The 13,063-nt window shown below is 48.2% G+C and overlaps 1 protein-coding gene across 1 annotated transcript in view; it reads right to left on the bottom strand.

Moving 5' to 3' along the window:
- The window catches only part of PAPPA (pappalysin 1), a 237,419-nt gene that overhangs the window by 110,708 nt on the left and 113,648 nt on the right, over positions 1-13,063 (bottom strand). The window lies entirely within an intron of this gene.

Here is a 13,063-nt window from a genome sequence, read left to right as displayed (position 1 = left end):
TATACCAAGGGAAAGAGGCTCAAAAGAACATTATTGGCAAACACTTGTATAGGGCTTTGCAGCTCCGTGGCGTGTCAATATCGTGACGTGGTCCCGTTATAGATGAAGAAACTAAAGTAGCCCCCACCCCACTTTTGAGGCAGAAATGGGATTGGAACTCAGCAACTCAGTTCCAGAGCCTGGGCACAAAACCATCCCAATGAGAGACATCCTGCCAGAGAGGACCCCGAGAAGGCAGAAGGGCCTGGGATTTAAACAGGGGTCTGTCTGCCTCTAAAGACCAACAAAGCTCTACTACACTTTGCTGCCTGAATAATAAAACTGTCTGCTAAGAAACATGTCCTTCATTCACTTATTCTGTATTTACTGAGCCGCAAATTATTTGCCAGGTCCGGGACTGAATTCTGGGGAGTCGGATGAATTACACGGGATCTCAACACTCCAGGAGCCCAGAGTCTGGTGACGGGGACCAGTAAGTCAATGACTGAGTACACAGTACTTTATCCTGCAGTACGAGATGCTATGGGAGCACAGAGGAGGGCCTCCCACCACCACACACAGAGCCTTGAGTGTTACCCAGATTGGAGAAGGCTTCCCTTGGGAGGTAACGCAGGGGCTGAATCTTTGAGAGGTCCTAGGCCGGGGAGTAGGGCTACATGCCAGTCTCTGTGAGCCAAGGGAAACAACCTAGTAGATAAAGCACAGAAGATGCTGCGGCGTGAAGTACAAATACCAGGTTCAGACCTTGAACGTCGCAGTAAGGGATTTAGATTTATCTCAAGGGCACCTGACTCTTCAAAGGGAGAGTGACAAAATGATGTTTGCATTTTAGGAGAGCGTGCTCTCACTACAGGGGAGTATAGGTGAGGGCAAGCCAGATGGGGAACCCGGGACCTTTATCTCTTGCAAAATTCCAGGCAGGAGCAGGTGGAGGACTCAGAGCAAGGAAGGCAGGGAGAGGGAGGAGGGACCGATTTGGGGAGGGGGGTTAGTTTTCAAAGTAAAATGGGCACCATGGTGATTGTCTGGATGTGGCAAGTGACAGAGAGGGAAGAGTTAAGGATGTTTCCCAAGCTTCTAGTGGAAAAGTCTGGTTGGCGAGTGGCACCACTAGTTGAGACAGAGAAACAGGATTTGCCGCAGATCTGGGGAGAAAATCAGTATGCTTGCTATCAGATGCGTTGAGTTTGAGTATCATGGGGCATCCAGTTAGAGCAACTAGGTATACAAGTCCACACAGAGGTCCAGAGAAAAGCCCAGACTGAAGACAGAGATTCTGGGGTCTTTGGTTTTGAATGATGAGCTCAGGGAGAGTAAAGCCTGAGAAGTAGCTGCTTTTGGGACTTTGGAGAGCTCTAATATTTTAAAGCGTGGGCAGAAGGTCTGTTTTGGCGTGGCCAGAGGAGTTAAGGAAAACTGGAAAGGGGTACACTTCAGAGGAAGTTTCAAAATTTCAAGAAAGAGCCAGATAAGTTAGGGGAGAAACACACTGAAATGGGTCTGTTTAATCATGCTATTTAATAGAATCCCCCTCATGGCTTTCCTGAGTAAAGATTCTTAACTTTCTGCTTGATCTCAGGTACAGGGCGTTCGCTACTTGTAAGAACTAGATTATTCATAGTCATTGTAATCGATCCGTATTGAACACTTTCTGAAGGACAGGAACCAACCATCTCAAGCACAGCAGATCTGGCATCCTCAGTGCCTAGCACGGACCTGACATATAAAAGGCGCTCAACAAATCTGGGATGAATAAATTCATAAAGGAAGGAAAGGATATATCCTAGCTCCCCGGTGAAGTGAAGAACAGCACTCCCATTTCACAGATGGAAAAAGATGCTTGGTGGACTGAGCCTGGAGCAGAGAAGCGGTCCCCTGTGCTCCTGGGTCAGGTCAGTCGGCTCTCTTTCTCTCTCTCTATCTCCCCATTCAGGAGTTCTCTTGGCCAAAGACACACAGACAAATGGAGAAGTAGAGGGTTTTAAGACGCGTGTGCAGCCCTCTCATGGATAATGAGGCTGAACTCAAGTTATAGGCGTGGTTTTGGACTCCTGAACTGAGGGATCGGCCCCAGCCAGGACTTCTTACAGCCCTGCCAATAGTGGTTGAAAGTGTAGTTCAATCTTAACGGATAATTTGGGCTGGGGTTATGACTGGTGTTGAAAGCCAAACTCACTCTGATTTCTCTTCAGATCAGTTTGCCAAGAGTACTTGGTTGGCCCTTGAAGAGCATCCCACTGAGGGGAGGTTGATCTTAACAACAGTGCCCCCGGCATGTCAGGCTTCTGCCCAGAAACCACGCCTTGCTGCAGGATCGCACCCAGACACCCACCTATCTTGTGACTTCCTCTGAGTAGTTTTATTTTTGGAACCACTTGACTCCCTGCACCCCCCAAAAGAAGCTTCATTCTGGACATTTATAGCTGCAGCGCTCGGCACCTGGTCTTACAGAGCCCAGGTGCCCAGGAAGTGTTGTTTACAGACCCACCCCCCATACCAGGAGGCTTTCACATTCCTCCTGTGGTCCCCTCCCACCAGTCCCTGCACATCCTTAACAACACGTGTCTTCGGAAGTCCTCCAATGAAGGACTTCGGCTGCCACTTGTCACTCCCATCTGCACCCTACCTAGCACAGAGCTTATGCAGCAGGTGCTTAACATAGACAAAAAGGAGTGTGAGATTGGTCACATGGGCTTCCAGCTGTTGTTGCGAAACCCCCTAGCTGCTGCCTGGGGTAGGGGGGAAGGTAACCTTAGCCCTGGTGAGCAGGGCTGCAGACCCCCCGGGGTGCGGAGTGTTTCATCTTTCTGTCTGGCAAATGAAAATTGAAAACTCAATCCCTTAAAAATTACTATAATTTCAGATTTGCTTTATCTTAATTTCTTCTCGGTACTGAATCAGTAGCAGTCAAGAGAAAGTCGCTTTTACTTTCTCCCTCTGTTAAGTATTTAATGATCTGTAAACAAACACTTCAGACAGTGTTTCTTAAGGAGATCCTGGGATCCTTTTGTTATGTGAAGATTCCTTTGCACCACGCATTGTTTCCCCTTCTCATTATCTGTTTGCGGACAAGCTGTTCAGCTCTTGATCAAGAGGACACATTTTATTAGATAACCTTAATGATCTAGAGTTAGCATAAATTAATAGTTCAGCCTGAGGGCTTAAGAGCCAGCCTTCCCTTACTGGAAGCCTTGAGTAAATTACTTAACTTCTCTGTGCTTTTTTCTTATCCAGCCATCTCTAGCTGGCAGAATATTAAAACTACCACAGAGGGTCAATGCAATTAATCAAGGGAGTTAATAGAGAAAAAGCATTAAATTAATGAAACGAATAAAATTAATCATGAGCTATTTCTACTACAATGTCTACTGTCGGGGACGGTGAGATGGAAGAAGAGTGGAAAGATACAAACGTATCTCGCCACTCCTACTTGTTCTTAAAGTCTGGTATTTTGGAGGAGAGCCCCAGCTCTTCTACTTGTGGAGCTGGGCAGATCTGGGTTCTAATCCCAGCTCTGCTGTTTAACCATCACCAGCTTCGGACAAGTCACTTCATTTCCCCGAGCTTCAGTTTCTCCTGGAGCAATACCTCACCGCCCGCCCCCCACCCCCCACCCCCTTCCTGCAGCCTCCTGGAGATCCAAAGAGGAGGTTAAGTATGCTGTGAGGCCACCAGCAGCCATGGGACGCAGCGCTCCCGAAGGTTTGTTTCCTTGCGTGGTGGTTTTCCAGCTCAATAAATATTTACTGAATGAAGGACACTTTCTCAAAAGTCACTTAAACATTTGGGGGCTCTGTTGTGTCATTTGGAAAGTGGTGATAATAATGCCTGGTTGCCGGGGGTGTTGTGGGTTTGAAATGAGACCACGTAGTAGGTTCTCTGTAAATACCCACACGCTCCCTTCAGCAGCCCGGGGAGGATCCAGGACTGCCTTTAAGTGGTGAGCAGTTTGGGCTCCTCTGGGCACTCTTTTCTGCCCCAGAGTGTCATTTAGTTCGGCGCATCGGTTAATGACCAGCTGGAGCGGAATGCTGGGGACACAGGAACGGACGGGCTAACTTCTTCCATGAAGGGTAAGGGAAACCCATGATTAATGGGAAAATGTGGGGGGATAAATACAATTACAGCTAAGCTTCTACAGGCCCAGGAGCGAGATGCATAAGGGAGTACCCTCACCTCTTCATCTCTCCTGTGCCTTGATTTCCCTAAGTGGCTATTCTTTTACCTGCCTATATACTCATCCATCTATGCCAGTGGTAAGTTGTACTTTTTCAAGACAGGGCCAGACAGTAAATATTTTGGCTTCGTGGGCCCTCAAGGTCTCTGTCAGAACTACTCAACTCTGTCTTTGTATTGCAAATATCAAAACCAAGGAGCCTACGTGGGTTTCAATGAAACTGTATGTACCCAGATGGGCAGCAGGTTGGGTTTGGCCAAGGGCAGCAGCTTGTTGACCCCTGATCGATGCAAGCATGCACTTGCCTATTGTGCCTGGTACAGGGCTAGGCACAGAATGTCGTTATCAGGAGCAATGGCCTCCCCGAGGTCTGCAGGGGCCTAAAGGATGAGAACTTGCGAGGCTCTAGCCTCACCTTCCTCCTTCACTCCCATCTGGCCATGCTGCCTTTCTCTGACCCGCTCACAAGCCCTTGCCTGCCTTGAGGATTTAATAGTCTGAACTTCTTGCACTCCTTACTCCATCACCCTGCTTCACAGCTCCCTAATTTGTCTATATTCTATTCGACCTTCAAGTCTGAGCTTAAATGTAGGTGTTCTCAAGGAGGCCCTTCCCCACTCCTATCCAGTGTAAAGGAGACCCTTCACTTACACACTTTCAAGCACGTCCACTTACTGGCACTTTCAACAGTTGCATTCAAATAATTGTTGGTGTCATTTCCCTGGCCTTCCTTGCTCACTGCTCTCTTGTCCCCTTGCACCTAGCACTGGGCTAGGTACACAGCAGGCACCAAGAAACGTGTGAATGAATGACATGATGGGACCCGGCAGCCCGTTTGCCCCATCTTCTGCCTGGTTCTGACTGCATATGTTAGAGCTGATTTATTCTGGAGGCTACAGCACTGGGGTTTTCACACAATCCTGACTGCCCATCCATCATTTTATTTTAAGCACATTATTTCTCTGTCCAAAAAGAAAAGGAGGATACAATTAGGTCTATATGCCTCACTTGCTTAATATTTCAATTTCCCCCAGGGCACTCCCTTCAAGTGGAGATCACAGCTCATGAATATTAAGTGTCTCTTCCAACACAACATGGTCCCCAAGAAAGAGCAGAGAGCCAGCAGCTAGCAAAATGCCCCGACACCCGGCCCCCCCAGGCCTCTCTCTCCCCCCCACCTCCCCCAGCTACCTCGGCCACGACGGTGGCACAGAAACACAGCAAGGCACACGGAGGTGAGGCAGGTCTCTGGTCACTTCAAAGGCCATAAAGAAGCCCTTGTTCTTGGCTACCCGGATTCACCTGCCTTGGAGTCAGGCTGCCTTTCAAAGGCACACATCAAAGTGTGGTGTTGATTCCTCAAATTCAGGCAAGCTCCAAGCCTTTCTGAGCCTGACCCCTCCCTGAGAGTCAGGAAGCCGACCTGGACTGAGGGCTAGAATTCCTCCCTTCTGGCGTCAGAGCCCTCCTGTTTCTTTTCATTCCAGCCTGGCCTCTCTGTGGGGTAGGCCTCCCGGGTTTCTGAAGGAGGTGGCGAGTCGAGGTCCGAGGCTGGATGGCCAGCTTGATCCTAACCGGTGCTGACTCGACTTGGGGTATTTGAATGCATCCATCAGACCTCCCGGTTGAGGACTTCAGATCTTCGGTCCTGCCCCTCACGGCAGCCTTCCGCCCCACCGCCTCTCTTTCCTGCTCCTTTGTCCCCTCAGTGACTCCCTTTGACCCTGTGGGTTAAAGGAATTCCTTTCTCCTCCCCAAGCCCTCATTTCTTTTAAAATGCACAGTTTAAAAACAATAATGATCTGGGATTTAAATTCTGGAAGTCAGAGTTGAAAGGGCCCTGGGAGCTCATCTGGCTAACCCCATCATCTGATAGCTGGGGAAGCTGAGATCAAGGCGGCAGTCACTTTGCACAAGGGACCACCGCATTTTTACCGCAGGCTCAGGACCACTCCCCGCCCACCCCCCATCCCCCGGATGGACCAGAGGCCTTTGTATCAGTCACTACTGACATGGGAGTGAGGAAGGGGAAGGGAACTTGGCAGTAACTGACATTGTCAAGTGCCCACTAACTGCCATGCATTGCGCTAAGCTAAACACCCTACTGACATGATGTCCATCTTCCTCTAAACACAACCGGGGAGTTATAATCATGCCCATTTTCCAGAGATGACACTGAGACCCAGAGAGAGGATGGGAGATGCCCAGGATGACCCAGGGAGTAATTACAAGCACTGGACGTTTGAACTCAGGCTCCTCTGTCCCTACCACATTGCCATGACAACAGGATTGTCAAAGTCCTCCTAAGCTAAAAAAACAATGTGGCTACTGTCCGTGGAGGGTGAGCTCTTAAAAATGAAAATACAGCCCAAAACACAGGAGGACCCTTTGTCGGGGGCAGGGGGTTTATGCAGTGGAATGTTTATAGGGTGATAATAACTGAAAGTTGTAGTTTTCATGACTCATGAGAAAGGCTCAGAAGGGCCTATGCATTCACTCTCACTTCCTGCTGTGCACCAAGGGCACCAAACGAGGAAGGGTGGGAAAGAGAAAGCTGTCTAGTGTTTCTTGGGAGTTCGTCCAGGTACAGGACATGGTCTTTAGAGGCAGGCAGATGGGGTCCAAAGTCTCCTTTTCGGGTCCACCTGACTGGAGTACATAGGAAAAGCCACTGAAACTCTAGGCACCTCTGTTTCCTCATTAGCAAAATGGACATATGAGTCTGAATGTGCCGAGTTGATGGGAAAGTGAGAGAAATCATTTGAGAAAAGGGTTCTCAGCACAGAAGCCGGTACAGTTGGGTGCCTACAAAACGACACGACTTCACGGTTCAGTGGACAGACCCTGCCCCAGGGGACTGTGAACCCCTCCTCTGCTATTTCTGACTGTGGGACCTTGGGCAAGTTCCTTAACCTCTCTGAACCTCAGATGATCTCTTGCAGGCACCTGGGATAATAACATCATTTATCTCCTAGGACTCCTGGATGGATTGATACAACTTCTGAATCAGTGGTATGAATAACGACAATAAGAATACAGGAGTAGCAAACACATATATAACACGTACCAGGTGCGACTGTTTAAAAATGCTTTACATATATAACCTCGTATCATCCTCACAACAATCCTAAGAGGTAGCATCTACTACTAACCCATTTTACTGATGAGAAAACTGAAGCTCACATTACAAAGTGGCTGAACCAGGCTTGTCACCCAGAATCCATGTTCTTTTTTCTTTTTTTTTTTTTTTTAAGATTTATTTATTTGAGGGTCGCCTGGGTGGCTCAGTCATTAAGCGTCTGCCTTCGGCTCAGGTCATGATCCCAGGGTCCTGGGATCGAGCCTCGCATCGGGCTCCCTACTCCACGGAAAGCCTGCTTCTCCCTCTCCCACTCCCCCCTGCTTGTGTTCCCTCTCTTGCTGTGTCTCTCTCTGTCAAATAAATAAATAAAATCTTAAAAAAAAAAAGATTTATTTGAGAGGGAGAGAGAGAGAGAGCACACACGAGTGGCATGATCCCAGGGTCCTGGTATCGAGCCTCGCATCGGGCTCCCTACTCCATGGGAAGCCTGCACACATGAGTGGCAGAGGGAGAAGGAGAGAGAATCTCAAGCAGACTCCTTGCCGAAAGCAGAGCCCCACCCGGGGCTCCAACCCATGACCCCGAGATCACGACCTGAGCTGAAACCAAGGGTCGGAGGTTCAACCGACTGCGCTGCCCAGGCACCCCCCGAATCCATGTTCTTCATCACTGTCCACGCATCATCACACCTCCTGGCCTCGCTGGCAGGTGACCACCTCCACGCCTCGATCACCATGGCCACTGCCACTACCGCTAATACTTCTCTTCTTTTCAAGGCATGTCTTCATGTCAAAGGAGTCTTTATTTCAGGAAGGTCACTGGATGAAAGTTACGCTTTCCACAGAGGAAAATCTGAAGGAATGCCTGCATCCGGGAGAAGGTTTAATTTTTTTTTTAATTTTAACTTTTTTGTAAGGTGAGAGGTGGATCATGTTATTATGATTTCACTTTGTTAGAAAGAAAAATAATAATAAATGCAACTTCCAGCAGAGCCCATTCTGCCTCCCCCTTCCACTGCCCCTCCCCCCAACCAGATGCTGTTTTCCTTTTTAGTCACTATTGCTCTAAAGTATCATTAGGACATCCACCAAGAAGACGTGGCGATTCATCTTCTTGTTTTCCTTTCCCGCCTTGGCTCGGAGCAGGCCAGGGCACCCTGACACAGGGGCCGCAAGGCTCTGTGATCCCCACCCCTCCCAGGGACAGGGCAGGGGAGGAGGACTGATCTCCCCTTCTCCCCCTCAGCTGCCTCCCAGATAACTGAGTTACTGGCCCTGGCTCTGGGACAGGCCTAGAGATGCTATGTCAGGGACCAGAGACAATGTCATGCTCACGGCAGTCCCAGCATGGTAGGAAGGAGTCGGGAAGAAGCGAGAAAAAGAGACACAGAGGAATGACAACCTGGGGGTCCATTTGCTTTGTTCTCCTAACTGTGTATCAGCATCATGTAGTATTTGAAACCCCAAAGCTTTTAAGTAAATGACACACGGAGGATGCCCCAGTGTCAGACAGGGAAAGAAGCTTCAGAGTCCTCAGCCCGATCACACTCATGTCACAGAGGGGGAAACTGAGGCTCCTGGATGCTGAGCTGCAGCCCAGGCCCCCATATCTAAACTCATCCCTGGGACCAGCCATCCTGAAGGACACAGGGTGGTAAATCAAAACCGAGCATGAGGAGTCCTCCCCAATTGCATCTCCTCTAGGGGACTGCATGTCATCTCAGAAGGTAGCTCACTTCCAGCACTGGCTTGAGATGTATCACTAGGTAGAGCCCCTTTTGGGGATGCTTCACATTTTGTCTAATTTGAGCATTACTTTCCCTCCTTCAGCTTTTATCAGCAGCCTGGCTGTGGTTTATGACTCAGTGCTATAGGAACAGAATTCCCAGTGCTGCCAAACAATGCCTCCAGCCAGTGTCTGTTGGGGTGGGGGTGGGGGTGCGCAGTGGGGAGTTATCATTTTACTGATACCACATTTTTTAACTGAAACCTAAGGCCTGGTGTATATTATGTTTTTTAAAAAGGGGGGAAAGGACAAGATAATTTTCACATTGCTGGGGATGCAGCTTGCATTGCCTAAGAGGTCTTGTGGGTGGTGTTCTTTTTAACAAGCAACTTATTATGTGCTGGGGGATAAGGGCGCTGGGGTGGGAAAGTGGGAAAGGGAAGTCCCGGGGTGTTGCGTAATAACACATTGGCACCTTGGGAATACTTCCGGATGTGTGGGTTTCTGAAAAGTGAATGGGAATGCCACCATAAATCTGTCACCCACGCTCACACTGGTGTTACCAAACCCAGAGAAAACACTGGCCCAACTAAATGGTCGGTGACAAAAAAATAATGAAGAAGAAGAAGAGAAGGGAAGGAAGAAGAAAGGAAAGGAGGGAGGAAAGAAGGAAGGAAGGAGGGAAGGAAGGGAGGGAGGGAGGAGAGAAGGAAGTCATCCATTCAGATGGGGGTCAGAGTAGTAGAGTAGAAAAATCAGGGGGTCTCTACTCAGTCTGAGATGGGATCACACCTCTACGAGCTGTGTTACCTTAGCCAGGTTAAGACATCATAACAGGTCTTAGATTCCTCATCTGGATATAAGTGTCCTCTCATAGGCTCACACTAAAGAAAGGGGCATGGGACATACATCACACCTAATGGGTGACTGTAAATGGTGGTTGTTGCTGATACTCATCCCCCACCCCCACTCCCACACATACGCATACACTGAGATAAGTAACAGTTAATGTACTTCAAGCACATCCAACTTGCTAAGAATGGGGCCAAACCTCATAGTATCTTATGACAATAATTTTCAGTCAGGATTCTAAGTTACAATCAACAGAAACCAACTTTGGCCTACTGAAGCAAAACAAGCAAACAAACAAAATCTATTCAGAGAATACTGGATAGTTATAGAACACTCTCTGGGAGGGCTTGGAGTGCCAGGCTTGCACACTCCGAAGCCCAACTCTAAGCTCAAGATGAGGTCCCAGGACTGGTCTTGTGAAGATAGTAGAACATGGTCACTTTCACACCAATGTCACATGCTGTCACTGGTACTTTGGAAACACACAGGTTGTAGCCATCCTTATCAAAACAACTGGGGGGAAAGTGTAGCTCTTGTGCCCACGCTCACGCTGTAAAGGGGAGTCAAGGAAGGAGACTTGGATTTCCAACTTCTGTAGAGGGCTTGGGCTCTGCCTCATTATTATTACATCAAGGAGAATTATTTCCTAAATCTAGGAAGGAGATTCAGATAAATTTCCAAAATTATTGATAAATATCTTCCACAGTTGAGTCTCCAGACTTTTACCATTTTCTGGATGAGAACACTGACGTTTAGCTAAGGTCGCGTGTCTAAGCCATGGTGTGCGCCCAAGTCAGTATCACTCAAGCCTGTTCTCTTGGCCACTTTCTTGACAAATACAATGATGAAACCAGTCCACCTCAGCAAAGCCTCCCACACTCCAGTGCCATTTCTCTGACTCACTGAAGCTGCATGTGGTGGGAGCCAAAGACTCACTGTCTATTCTTCAGCTGTTCTTTTTTTTTTTTTTTTAAAGATTTTATTTATTTATTTGAGACAGAGAGAATGAGAGACAGAGAGCTTGAGAGGGAGGAGGGTCAGAGGGAGAAGCAGACCCCCTGCCGAGCAGGGAGCCCAATGCGGGACTCGATCCCGGGACTCCAGGATCATGACCTGAGCCGAAGGCAGTAGCTTAACCAACTGAGCCACCCAGGCGCCCCTCTTCAGCTGTTCTTAAGGGAAGATGGTTTTCTAGACTCAAAGGCATGGAGTTTGTCCTTGGAATGTAGTCCTGGGAGTTGGGATCTCCGGATAGACTCCTTAATTCTTGGAATGTCCTGTGTCTCACTGAGTCTCTATAGTGGAATTCTAATTGGTGAGGGTGGGTGTGTAGCTGAGGTCATTCCTCTAACACAAACCATACTCAACATACCAGGTAACACAGAATCTTCCCTGGACACCATCCATGCCACTGACAATTCTGTATTCCAGTCCATTAATTCACTAGACAGACTGTTCTAAAGCAGTGTGTTCCTTGTTCACCCTCAAAACCCTACAAGACCAGGAGCTACCTTTTTTTTTTTTTTGCAGGTAGCTCACCACTGTCTGAAGTCAGACTCTGGGTTTGCATCCTGGTTCTACCATTTAACTGCATATCCTTGGTTCACTCTCATGCCTCAGCTTCCTCTTGTGTAAAAGCAGGACCATAAAAGATTATTATGAAAATGAGAGTTTATAAATGTGGTTGGTATATCATGGAGGTTCAATAAATATCACCATCGCCAGCAGAATACTCAGGATCTAGTAGAGAACAACAGTATATCAAGTGGACCTATGACAGTCCAGATCTCGCCTTCTTGTCACCTCCCTCGCCTTCACCTCTTTCCTCTTAAGCATCTCAGTTAGCACAGTTTAAAAATCACTGATCTAGTCCAAAACAGTCATTCCGGCTAAAGTTGAGGAGGGAAGTTAGGCCCAAGGGGGTGGGGGGCGGGGTGGGGAAGGCCCGCTAGGACTGGACTCACTGTCCAGTGCTCTTTCTAAGAATCTCCCAGGCCCCACCACTGTATGCTTAAAATTCAGTTCTTTTTCTTAGAAATGGCAAACCATGTCATAACTGTCACCTCCTCTCTGCACCAGGCTCCAATAACCAAGATGATCAAAGACTTCAAATCCATGAGCCAGGGGTCAGCAAAGGTCTGTAAAAGGCCAGATTACTAATAGTTTGGGCTCTTTGGGTCATAGGGTCTCTGCTGTACCCGCTCAATAATTTGTAGCAGGAAAGCAGCCATAGATAACACGTAAAGAGTATGCTGTGTTCCGGTAAGACTTTACTTTCCAATAGAGGCAGTAGGCCAGTTCCGGCCCATGGACTGGAGTTTGCAGACCCCTTTCGTGGATGATGAGCTTCTACCTGTAGGAGGCTACCTTGTGTTTGCGTATTGCTGCATAGTGCCGAAGCTCCCCAGAATGTGGGCACCAGGGCCACCCGAGCATCTCTTTGAGGGTCCCATATCCTACTTTCACCACCACATCCTCCCTTCCTTCCAGAAGCACTTAAGTTATGTGCCACCTTAGTGTGAGTAAAATAGGTAGATATTTTCCAGCACGATCTGGGAGTGATGCTGGGTGTCACGAGGATGACGACAAAGGCAAGTAGCTCATGGGCATGGGAAATAGTCACACACCTTGGAAATAGCACAAGTCAAGTGTACATAAGGCCTTTAGAGAACACCTAACCCAATCCTTTGAGGTTTACAGCAGGTAAACTGAGGCCCAGACGAGGGAAGCAACCTGGCCAGTGTTAATGTGGCAAGTTCTTAAGCACAGTGAGGACTAGAGCCTGGTTTTCCTAATTTTCAGCCCAGGCTCCTTTCGCCACACCACCAGACTAACATCAAGTTTCTACCCAGGAACATGCGCAAATCAACAGAGCAAAGAAAACAGCCTTCTGTCATCTAAAAACCCAAGGTCCTGCCTGGAAATTCCCCTTCTGCCTTTCCTTCCTCCACGTATTCCTTTCTTCCATCCACAGTTAGCTGTGGGACACCTCTCATTGTGTTGCTGAGCCCCTACTTGTTGGCAAGGAGACAGTAGGTGCTCAATCCATGTGTGCTGAGAATGGACTAAGGGTGAATGATACATACGTGGTGAAGAGCTCACAGTGCTCACAATCTCCCTGGAGAAAGAAGGTCTAAATATGTCCCTGTAATGCACTGCGAATGGAAGGACCCGATGACATTTCCTTCCCTTTCGTCTTCCTAGAAAATTGCCTTTCAGTGTGAAAT

Source organism: Mirounga angustirostris, unplaced genomic scaffold (assembly GCF_029215605.1).
Source record: "Mirounga angustirostris isolate CCGP_5_RB_7025 unplaced genomic scaffold, mMirAng1.0.hap1 SCAF_15, whole genome shotgun sequence".
Taxonomy (NCBI): Eukaryota; Metazoa; Chordata; class Mammalia; order Carnivora; family Phocidae; genus Mirounga; species Mirounga angustirostris.
The sequence above is the reverse complement of the archived record's forward strand: the minus strand, read 5'-3'. Positions and strand labels throughout refer to the sequence as shown.